Source organism: Elephas maximus, chromosome 7, assembly GCF_024166365.1.
Source record: "Elephas maximus indicus isolate mEleMax1 chromosome 7, mEleMax1 primary haplotype, whole genome shotgun sequence".
Lineage (NCBI taxonomy): Eukaryota > Metazoa > Chordata > Mammalia > Proboscidea > Elephantidae > Elephas > Elephas maximus.
In genome coordinates, this window is record NC_064825.1 from 22483889 (window position 1) to 22496834 (window position 12946).

General features: G+C 39.4%; 1 pseudogene; it reads left to right on the top strand.

Moving 5' to 3' along the window:
• The first annotated feature begins 5036 nt into the window (after window positions 1–5036).
• On the top strand, window positions 5037–5137 carry LOC126081331 (uncharacterized; annotated as a pseudogene).
• Window positions 5138–12946: the final 7809 nt, after the last annotated feature.

Sequence of the window (12946 nt, forward strand, 5' to 3'; positions counted from 1 at the left end):
ATATGCTATCTCCTAAAATGGTTGAACATCGGCCATTTCTTTTTGGTACCCTGACTCTGTGTATTCCTTCCATCTTTTTTGATGCTTTTTGCTTAGTTCAAAATTTTCCCCATAGAATCCTTCGATATTGCATCTCAAAGCTTGAATTTTTTACCTCAGTTTTTTCAGCGTGAGAAATGCCAAACATTCTTGGTTTTCCAACTTCAGGTGTTTGCACATTTCATTATAATATTTTACTTTGCCTTTTTGAGCCACCCTTGGAAGTCTGGTTTGCTCTTTTATTTCATCATTTCTTCCTTTCAGTTTCGGCAGTCTACATTCAAGAGTAAGTTTCAGAGTCTCTTCTGCCATCCATATTGTTCTTTTCTTTCTGTCCTGTCTTTTTCATGACCTTTTGCTTTCTTCATGTATGATGTTCTTGATGTCATTCCACAACTTATCTGGTTTTTGGTCATTAGTGTTCAGTGTGTCAAATCTATTCTTGAGATGATCTCTAAATTCAGGTATAATATACTCGAGGTTGCATTTTGGCTCTAGCAGACTTGCTCTAATTTTCTTCAGCTTCATTTTAAACTTGGGTTATGAGCAATTGATGGTCTGTCCCACAGTCAGCCCCTGGCCTTGTTCTGACTGATGATATTGAGCTTTTCCATCATCTCTTCCAAAGATGTTTTCAATTTGATTCCTGTGTATTCCATCTCTCGAGGTCCACCTGTGTAGTCACTGTTTATCTGGGTGAAAAAAGGATATTTGTAATTAAGAAGTCGTTGACCTTGCAAAATTTTATCATTTGACCTCTGGTGTCATTTCTATCACCAAGGCCATATTTTCCAACTAGCAATCCTTGTTCTTTGTTTCCAACTTTCACATCCTAATCAGCAATAATTATCAGTGTATCTGGATTGCATGCTTAATCAATTTCAGACTGCAGAAAGTGGTAAAAATCTTTAATTTCTTCATCTTTAGCATTAGTGGTTGCTGTGAAAATTTAAATAATAGTCATATTAACTGGTCTTCCTTGTAGGTGTATGGATATTATCCTATCACTGATAGCATTGTACTTCAGGTTCGATCTTGAAATGTTCTTTTCAATGAAGAATGGGGTGCAATTCCTCTTCAATTTGTCATTCTTGGCATAGTAGAGCATATAATTTTCTGATTCAATATGGTCAATTCCAGTCCATTTCAGCTCACTAATGCTTAGGATATCAATCTTTATGTCTTCCATTTCATTTTTGATGACTTCCAATTTTCCTAGATTCATACTTCATACAGTCCATGTTCCAAATTTTAATAGATGCTTGCAGTTGTTTCTTCTCATTTTTAGTCATGCCAGTTCAGCAAATGAAGTTCCCAAAAGCTTTACGCCATAATCCACATCATTAAGATCAAGTGTACTTTAAGGAGGCAGCTCTCCCCCAGTGATATTTTGAGTGCATTCCAACATAAGAGCTCATCTTCTGGCATGTATCAGACAACATTCCATTGCTATTCATGAGGTTTCACTCACCAGAAGTAGTTTGTCAGGTCCTTCTTTGTAATCTGTCTTAGCCTGGAAGTTCTGCTGAAACCTGTCCACCATGGGTGATCCTGCTAGTATTTGAAATACCGGTGACATAACTTCCAACATCACAGCAACATGCAAGACACCATGGTAGGACAAAATGACAGATGCCTGGGACATACATCAAGTAGAGTTGATTTAAGTTTCACATTGCATTTAGCACTATCCCTAATTAATAGATGAGTAAAATAATGTATAGAAAAGTTAATTTTCCAGCCATACACTCAGTAAGAGGGAGAACCTGTTTCTCAAATCACTTTTTCCACTACTATTGTGATCTTGGTATCAGATATTTTTAATCTATAAGACGTTCTTCTATGTCCTTTGTGGACTATAGAAATATATGCAAGTCATAGATTTGGCCCTCAAAACTTGCAGATTATACACAGACACACACACACATTTATGTGTTTAGCAGTTTATATGCATGTGTACATGTGTAAGCATGTGTGTGAAATAGAAATCAGTATTAAGTTCACCTACATATGGCATAAGGAGTTCTGATGGTGCAATGGCTGAGTAATTGGCTGTTAACAGAAAAGTCAGATGTTTGAACTCACCAGCTGCTTGTAGGGAAAAGACGTGGATCATTTTAAGATTATAGTCTAGGAAACTATGGGGGCAGTTCTGCTCCACCACCTAGAGTCTCTATGAGTCAGAATCAACTTGAGGGTACACAAAAACAACAACATAAGGCATAAAGCCTAGAATAATGGTATCATAAACAAGGTAGAGATTAATTCACTCTCAAATGAAATAAATATAAATGTAAGTAGTACTGGACTGTATGACACTCAGCTGTGTGGAAGTTAAAATGTCTTTCTATCCTGTTTTTCCCTTACTGTCATCAAGAAAAATTCTATTCTCTGTTATCAGCTAAATCATTGGCAGAATTTCATTTTAGAACGTTACCTAAAACAATCGATTTGCTTTCAATTTATAGAGAATCTTGTACAAATCCTCCTCAAGGTCCATTTGATCATAAAAAATAAGTGCAATATCATATCATTTACCTTCATGCCAGATCTTTGGGTTTACTATTAAGTAATGAATGTCTTTGAAAAATATATGAAAAACAAAAACTTTACGGAATTGTACTTGTTGTTGTTAGGTGCCATCAAGTTGGTTCTGACTCAAAGCTACACTACGTATAACAGCAAAATGCTGCCCAGTCCTGCACCACCCTCACAATCATTGTTATGCTTGACCCCATTGTTGCAAACACTGTTTCAATCCATTTTATTGAAGATCTTCCACTTTTTTTGCTGACCTTCCACTTTACCAAGCATGATGTACTTCTCTAGGGACTGTCCCTCCTTATACCATGTCCAAAGTACATGAGATAAAGTTTCATAAGATATGAGGTGAGATAAAGTATCTAAGAAGCTTTTTAGCTGTACTTCCTCCATGATATATTTGTTCGTTCTTCTGGCAGTCCATGCTACATTCATTATTCTTTGCCAATACCATAATTCAAAGTAGTCAATTCTTTGGTCTTTCTTATTCATTGTCTAGTTTTCACATGCATATGAGGTGTTTGAAAATACCATGGCTTGAGTCAAGTGCACCTTAGTCCTTAAAATGACATCTTTGCTTTTCAACACTTTAAAGAGGCCTTTTGCAGGAAATGTATCCAATGTAATACATCATTTGATTTCCTGACTACTGCTCCCATGGGCATAGATTGTGGATCCAAGTAAAATGAAAACCTTGGCAACTTCAATCTTTTCTCTGTTTATCATGATGTTGCTCACTAGTCGAGTTGTAAGGATTTTGTTTTCTTTATGTAGAGGTGCAATCCATACTGAAGGCTGCAGTCCTTGATCTTCGTCAGCAAGTGCTTCAGGTCCACTTTGCTTTTAGCAAGAAAGGTTTCGTTTTCTGCAAATCACAATTTGCTAATGAGGCTTCCTTGAGTCCTGATGCTGCATTTTTCTTCATATAGTTCAGCTTCTCAGATTATTTCCTTGGAATACAGATTGAATAAATAAGGTGAAAGGATACAACCCTAACACACACATTTCCTGACATTAAACCATGCTGTATCCCCTTGTTCTGTTTCAACGACTGTCTTTTGTTTTATGTACAGGTTCTTCATGAACACAGTTAAGTTTCTGGATTTCCCATTCTTTGCAATGTTATCCAGAATCTGTCATGATCCACACAGTCGAACGCCTTTACATAGTCAATAAAACACAGGTCAATAAAACACCTTTCTGGAATTCCCTGCTTTCAGCCAAGATCCATCTGACATCAGCAATGATATCACTCATTCCTTGCTCTCTTCTTAATTCAGCTTGAGCTTCTGTTAACTCCTTGTCAATATACTGCTGCAACCAACCACTTTTGAATGATCTTCAGCAAAATTTTACTTGTGCGTGATATTAATGATATTGTTTGGTAATTTCCAAATTCTTTTGATCATCTTTCTTTGGAATGAACACGAATATGGATCTCTTCTAGTCAATTGGCTAAGAAGCTGTCTTCCAAATTTCTTGGCATAGATAAGTGAGCATCTCCAGCACTTCATCCATTTGTTGAAGCATCTCAGTTGGTATTCTGTCAATTTTTGGAGCTTTGTTTTTCACCATTTCCTTCAGTGCAGCTTGGACTTTTTCCCTCAGTGCCTTTGGTTCTTGATCATATTCTACCTCCTGAAATGGCAGCTCTTTCATTTTTTCACTTCTTCCTTTCACTTTAGCCACGCCATGATTAAAAGCAAGTTTCAGATTCTCTTCTGACACCCATTTTGGTCTTTTCTTCCTTTTTGTCTTTTTAATGACCTTCTGCTTTCTTCATGTATGATATCCTTGGTGTGATAGAATTAATATCTGTTTATTTTCATTAGTATTAATAACTAACAAAATAACTCTCAAGTTTAGGAAAACATATTAACTTTTTGAGTACTCTAAGGTATCGTTTTGCACAGAACAGTAATGGGCTAAATAGTACTCTTGTCTGAATGAGTTATTCATTTAGCTAATTTCATAATGTGCTGACATAGATTGATCCAGTCCCTGGGAGAACTGACAATATCTTCATTAATATTATATTATAGCTTCAAATTTGGATGAATTAAAAACTTGGATGTATAAAAATGTGTAAAAGATTTTCACCTCTATTCATACACATAAAGAATTTTACCACTATGCAAACAAGAAGGCAAACACATTCCCTGTTTCAGAGTTGTTGCAAAGAAGTCTTAGGCATTGGTAAAAACCTGCATGCTAAGCCACTGTTCAGATAAAGTAAAAGTAACAGTCTATTTAGCAAAAAGTGCCAGGGAAGTATGTTTTTAATATGAAATGTAACATTTGAAACTTTGGAGTTTGAAGCTTCCTGTGACTTTAATGCAACTTGTAGGTGTCAGTCAAGAATGAGGGGACACAACTTAATGACTCTGATATAACTAAATTGATTTTGAAGTCTAGTTTACTGGTTCTAGCCATTTAAGTAACTTATTTGTCCAATAAAAAAAGTGTTTTTTTCTGTGCTCACTTAACGATACAGAGAAGATTTGGATGACCCCTGCACACGGATGACATGCAAATTGGTGAAGCATTCCAATTATGAATATGTATATATTTTGCCTACCATGTACAAAGCACTGTTTTAGGTACTAGAAATATAAGAATAAATAACATAGAAATAACCCCTAATTTACCATGTTTATATTCTTCAGTGTGCATGAAATAAAAATTTAAACAAATAAATGATAAATGCATAGATGCAAGGTAGAAAACAAAACAGAATAATTGGAAAGAAAATGGCTAAAGAATTGTTACATTAATTTAGATAGATGTATATTTGTTAAGGAGCCCCTGGGTGGTGCAAACGGCTAATGCCCTTAGATGCTAACTGAAATATTTGGAGGTTTGAGTCTACCCAGAGACAAAAGCTTGGTGATTTAATTCCCCAAAATCAGCCATTAAAACCCTGTGGAGCGCTGGGGAGTTCTACTCTGACACACATTTGTTTGTCATGACTTGGAGTCGACTGTACAGTAACTGGCTGGTTGTTGGTTGTATCAGTTAGGGTGTATTCAGCTCCCAGAAACAAACAAAAACACGAAAGCTAGTAATAGGGAACCCAAGTTCAAGAAGGGAGAGTGTCAACAAGTCATGGGGTTGTTATCCAATGTCATAAAACAATATGTGTACTAACTGTTTAATCAGAATCGAGTTTGTTCTGTAAACCTTCATCTAAAGTACAATAAAAAATTTAGAAAAAAATTCAATAATTAAAAAAATAGAGCAAAAATAATGTCAGCAATTCTAGAGGTATGATGGTTTCAGGGCTGGATAGAATTAGCCTTGTGAATTGAGACAAGGGCTGAAATTTTGTGTAATCTTCATTTTAAGGCAGAGCTTCTATTTTTGTGGGTTGCCATATACTTTCCAGACCACACACACCTTGTCTAAGAGAAGAGAAAGAACAAGGAAATGAAAGTTTTCCCCAAAGAGTAAGAAAATTTATTTCAGTATATGCTCCACTATATTTTTTCCTGGATCCCACGGGCCATACCGAGATGTTTCTATCCCTCAGTGAATAACTGTGGTGAGAATCCGGGATAATGATAATGACCTTGGGGAGGTGGGGGGACAGATTCTCATAAAACAGAAGTGCATACTAGAAACAATATTTAAGTTAAAAGAGAAAAGGGGATTAATACTGTGGCAACTCCCACACTGTTCACTATTAATGGTTGGTGAAGGCTTCTCTGAAAACGTGACATATAATTTGAGGTCTGAATTAGAAGAAGAAACCAGCCCTGTGAAGATCAGATGAAACAAGCAGAAAAAACAGTTAGTCCCATCCCTAAGGCAGGAAAGAGGTTGGTGTTTTGAGTAACCCAATAAAGATCGGTATAGTGAATGAGGGAGAGAATAGGTCAAAGGCATTAAACGAAGTTGGGAATGGAGTAAGGGATAAGTCAAGTAAGTTAGAGCAAGAAGATTTTTACTCTCATTGTAAGAAAAAGCCAATCAAGAGCTTTAAGCAGAATAATGCAGGGAGCTAACATGTACTTTCAAGAGATCACTTTGGCTGCTTTATGAAAATAGTGCCAAGCCATGAGTCAGAATTGATTTGATGGCAATGGGTATGAACGTCATAGTTTATTTTAAATAATTATCCTGGGAGTGATCATATTCAGAAGGCAGAAACAAGATACAGTGGTGGAAAATTAAAAAGAATAAAAAGCTCTTCTGAATTTTTTCTTCTATTGCTTTTCTCTTTTATTGTTTTCCTTTTTCTTTGTCAACTAACAATGTATATCATGCCACAGAAAATTATGTTTAAAAGATAACTAAATATTAAAGGAAATATTGTCAAGAACCTAAGCACATAAGTCCTCATTTACTTTCAGTGTGAGAACAGCACCATTTTTATGGATATCTTTAAATCTACCATTTTGTGTGTTTCAGCACATGTAGTCACACGTAATTCATACAATATAGCATAATGAACATGAAAATAATTCCCTCCCATATCATGTAATAGAATTTGTTTTTTAGGTTATTTTTATTCCTAAACTTCTTGCAGGAAATATAAAATTGAGAATTAAAATCAACAAAGACTGTTTTAAAATCATTCGGTCATAATAAGAACAAATATAAACAGCCTACCACTTAGAGATTTACCATGCACTTGCCAGTGATACTGAAAGGATTAATTCAGTGTAATTTGATTTTTCTCCAGGCTCTCAACCAGGTACTTATTCTAGATAAACTATCAAGGAGAAAAGAGTTTCCTCCTGAGAAATAGATGTTAGAACCTGTAATCTTTTGGTGATTGGAAATGAGTATAGCAAAAGCTAGGTCATGTTGAGGGGTTTGGTTTGACATTTAAAAACAGATTTAAAACAGATTTTCTTGGAAAAATTTAACACTCCCAAGATTATTATTTTAGTAAAATTTACTTAAAAGAAACTGATTCACACAAACTGCTTTCTTTAAGAATACAAACAAAGGTGGAGCCAATATGGTGTAATAGACAGATGCACCATGCCTTCCCTCTGTAGAAAAACCTCAAAAAACTAATTAAAACAGATACAAATGTCAATCCCAGAACCCTAAGCATCAAATGAAAGGATAAAGAACTAGATCGAGCTCCAAATGGAAGAAGAAACGGACAGAGGACAGGGAATAAGGAGAGCTATACAGTCGAGATCCCCTGATAGCAAACGTAGCACACTGTCACGATCTTGGAACAAAGCCAGCAACTGACCCCAGACAGGGAGTTGAGTACAGGAAGGCAACTTCATGGAGTTCCCAACAGGAGACAGAGCACCTGGTAATCAGAGAAGAACACTTTCCCACCTCTCACTCTTCTGCCCCATAGGCTACCTCTGCTCCTTCCCAATGGGCCATGCTATGTCACTAGACTGAAGGGAAACAAAGTCACCACAGTCCTGGGTCTCCCCCACCCCACCAGCTAGCTCCTGCCACGCCATTTTTTTCTCTTCCTTCCTTTTCTTTCTCCCTCCCACTTAGCCCTGTGCACCACCTAGGCCCCTCTCCCAATGGGACATGATTTGCTGCTTGGCTAGAGAGACACTGGCTCACCACCACCCCGGGTCTCCCCACCCCTACTGGCCAGCTCCCACAGCACCATTTTCTTATTTTTTTCCTTTCTTCCTTTTATTTCTCCCTCCCACCTATTTCCATGTGCTCCCTCTTCCCCTTCCCTATAGGTTGTGCTGCATGGCTCAGCTGGAGATGCACGGGCTGACAGCCACTCTGAGTCCACCACACCCCCACCAGCCTGGTCCTGCCACGTCATTTCTTTTTTTCTTGTTCTTTTTCCTTTTCTTCCTTTTGTTTCTTCCTTCCACCTAGTCCCATATGCCACCTCTAACCCTTCCTGCTGGGACAGGCTTCACCACCTTGGCTAGAGAGCCACTGGCTGATGACTGCCACAGATCCGACCTGCACCCATCTGCTGGCTCCTGCTGCATTGCCATTTTTTGCTTGTTTCTTTCTATCTCTACTTTCTCCCTCCCACCTAGCTCCATGCATTACATCCCGTCTCTTCCAACAAACTCCTGGGTCCACCATGCCCCCACTTGTGGATCCCTACACCACTGCCAGTTTTTATTTTATTATTATCATTATTTTCTCTTTCTTCCTTTTCTTTCTCCCTCTGACCTAGCCCCATATGCCACCTCTGCCTTCTGCCACTGGAAACTTATATGCCGTCACTGGAGATTCTCTGGCCCGTTGCTGCCCTGAGTCCACCCTGCCCACAACATGCTGCTACTTGTTTTATTTTTTACTTTTTCTTTATTTCTTTTCTTTCTACCCTACCTAGCCTTGTAGGACACTTCTCCACCTTTTCCTGCTGGCCCCCAAGTCCATCCCACCCCCATCCACTGGCTACCATTTTTTAATCTTCTCTCTCTTTTCTTTGCATTCTCCGCCCCCCCCACCCAGCACTGTACACCACCCCCTTTCCCACCAGCCCCTGATGTGCTCCCATGGCTACAGCATCCTTGGTGCTCGGGCTTACTGCCTCATCAGGCCCAAACTGCAGCTGTTGAATGGTGGGAAACGAGCTTGCACCACTCCCTGATGAACAACCCTGCCTATCTGGAAAGAAGCAGACAATTCTCCCACACTGCTTGACAACATAAATAGGCAGGAAACGCCCACCCTGTCTGCCCTCAGTCACCTTACCAAACCAGGGTACAGCAAAGCAGGCTCCCCCAGCCCGCTGGTGCTCTGCCCACATGGCCAAGGTGGTAAAAACTGTTGTGTCCACAGATGGGCAAGCAGCAAACCACACTTGGCCTTCCCTGCCCTGAAATATTAGAACAAAACAAAAAATCGGGACAAAAAAAACAAACCAAAAAAATCAATAAATGAAGAAAAGAATACTTCAGTGTCTCCGAGACAGCAATCTCAAAACATAAAAAGCAAGACAAGATGGCTCCAGGAAGTGACCAAAATAAAGACTCTGATGACCTTCCGGTAGAAGAAAAGGCAGTGGAACTAACTGATTTGGAATTCAAAAGACTAATATTTAGAGTTCTCCAAGAGATTAGGAAAGAGATCAAGGAAAATACAGACAAAACCAAGGAAATAATTGACAACATCATGGAAAATATAGACAAAACCAATGAAATCATAGCCTAAATAAAGGAAAACACAGACAAAGCAGTAGAAGAATTCAAGGAAATAATACAAGAACAAAACATCAAAATAATAAACAATTAGAAATCATACCGAAAGAGCAACCAGAAATCCAAAAGATAAACAACAAATTTCAGAAATTGACAACACAATAGAAGGTTTTAGGAGCAAATTTGAAACAATGGAAAATAGACTCAGTGAGATTGGTGACAAATCTATGGATGTCACTTTGAGAAAAAATCAGAGAAAAGAATGAAGAAAACCTAAGAAACATGTGTGAAACAATCAAACCCAAACTTGCATGTGAGCTCAGTTCCAGAGCAGGTGGAGACAATGAAAAGCACAGAGAAGCCTGTTGAAGATCTGTGGCCAAAAACTCCCCAAATATCATGAAAGACAAAAAGCTAGCCATTTAAGAATCACAACAAGCCACATATAGAATAGAATCCAAGAGAAAGGCATCAAGACATATCATAATCACACTTGGCAAAATCAAAAACAAAGAATCCTGAGACAAATTCGAGAAAAACAAAAAGTCACTTACAAAGGCAAAATGATAAGACTAAACTCTGATTTTTCAGCAGAAACTATGCAGACAAGAAGACAATAGGATGACATATATAAAACCTTGAAAGAAAAGAAACCTGCCAACCAAGACTAATACATCCTGCAAAACTCTAACGCAAAAACAATGACTAAATTAAGACATTTCTGGATAAACAGAAATTAAGGGAACTTGAAAAAAAAAAAACTAAACCAAACTTAAAAGAAATATTAAAGGGAGTGCTTTGATTAGAGAACTAACAGCATCAAACAACAACCAGTGTCCAGGATGCAGGATAGTATCAGCCTAGGTAAAGAACTCTCAATAAAACAAAGCTAAAAGTCTTAAAACAGGGAAACAGAAACATCACTCTGTAAGTAACAACCAAGTCAAAATAATAGAAGGGAGAATAAATGGTGTAGGTGTAGAACTTTCAAATGGAGAGGAAGTCAAGGCAATATCAAATATTAAAAAACTGGATCAAATTTTGGAAGATAAAGTCAATTTCAAGGTAACAACAAAGAACATTAACAAACCTACTCATCAGAAAAAAAAGAAAAACATAATAATTCAGTAAACACAAAATCTGCAATAATGAGAGAAAAGAAAAGAAAATCCACAGACAAAATGAAGTCAGCACAGGAGAGTAAGAGGAACAAAGAAAATGTCAACACCACAAAAAAGAACACAACGATATGGCAGCAATAAACTCATACATTTCAATAATCACACTGAGTGTAAATGGTTTAAATGCACCCTTAAAGAGACACAGAATGTCAGGATGGATAAAAAAAAAAAACGACCCATCACTCTGTTGCCTGTAAGAGACATATCTGAGACACAAAGATATAAATTTATTAAAAATTATAAAATAGAAAAAATATATGGAATGAGTGATAACCAAAAAAAGGGCAGGAGGACAATAAAACTCAGATGAAGTAGATTTTAAGGAAAAACCAACAATAAAAGACAAGCAAGGAGGAGGCGGGGCCAAGATGGCAGACTAGGTAGACGCTACCTCGGATCCCTCTTGCAACAAAGACTCAGAAAAACAAGTGAATCGATCACATACATAACAATCTACAAACCCTGAACAACAAACACAGATTTAGAGACGGAGAACGAACAAATATGGGGAAGCAGCGACTGTTTTCGGAGCCTGGAGCCAGCGTCCGAGTCAGGCAACATTGGCGCCGGGCTTAAGTCTGCTGGGTCCAGGGGAGCTGAACTCAAAAATCTTGTGACAGTGCAAACAAGGGGCGCAGCCCTACCCCCCTGAACTGACCCGGGGAGGGGGTCCAGCCCGTCTGCGTGGGCGGCGTGGCAACAGGGCTGGTGGGAGAAGTCCCGGGAGGCAGTGACTGGTTTTGGAGCCAGGAGTGCAGCGTCCCAGCCAGGGAAAATTGGCGCTGGGCTTTTGACTGGGCGCTGTCACGGTGCAAACAAGGGGCACAGCTCTACTCCCCTGAACTAACCCTGGGAGGGGGCCCAGCCGGTCTATAGAGGCGGTGCAGCGCCGCGGCTGGTGGGAGAAGTCCCCGGGAGGCAGTTACTGGTTTTGGAGCTGGGAGTGCAGCGTCCCAGGCAGGGAACATTGATGCTGGGCTTTGGACTGGCAGCGGAGGATCTGACCACGGCTTCAGTGGGCCAGACCCCCGGGGGCAACCTCCAGACAGCCAGCACACATAGGTGACACGCCCCTCAGGAATCTCAGATAAAATAGTCATTCCAAGCAAGACAAGTAACTTTGGCTATATTCCGAGGTGCTACTCTCCTATTTCTCTGAACCCTCCCCCACCCTTCCCAGGCGGCTTCATTAACATTGGAATTTCCTGAGCCAGAGGGAGAACGGCTCCGGCTCCATGGAGGCTTGGCTTTCCGCCCCCTTTTTTTTGTTTTTGGTCTTTTCCTAACCCATTCTTCCGGCCTGAGAGAAGGAACCACAAAAAACCCAGGGACCAAAAATCCATCCCTAATTGGACTAAAAACACAGAACCAGCTACAGCCAAGCATATATGATCCAAATCTCAGACTTTCATCCTTATGGTGGCGGTTATAAACCAAAGGCAGTTCTGATAGGAATCTGACTGCATTTTTTTTAGCAGATTTACTGGAAAAACAATTTTCCCAGGTCTGATATCTCTGCTTATTCAACAGAGCCCTAACTGACCCACAACAGGGAACTGAGGGCTGAAGCTCCCCCTAGACCACTTAGCCTCTTGCCTTAGGGGTCTAAGGAGGGTGACACCTACCAATCTATAGAGGTACTTGCATTGGGGGCCTAAGGTACAGCTGCAGAGCCCTCCCACCAAGGTGCTTTAGGAATAGAGATACACCTACCTCACTGACACTTGGGGGAAGCCTGTCAGCATCCTGCACCCCCCGGAGTGTGAACCCTAGCTGCCAATAGAATCTGGTGCACACAACTATCACCACTACTTCTCAAGGTGGATAAGTGTTAGGGTGCAGCACACACCTGATGACCCAAAATCAGATTCTACTCAAGAATAGTGAATAGACTCAGGAATATATATCTGGCAACAGCCCAAGCCAGCTGGTAATAGGTCATAAGTAAGTCAAGGGCTACAACAATCAAGACAGCACAATCTAGTAGCCCGTTCACGTATATTGAAAGAAAACAAAACAAGATAAGACTCAGTGAGCAAATATAGAATAAATCACTACAATATCTTAGGGATGGCTCGG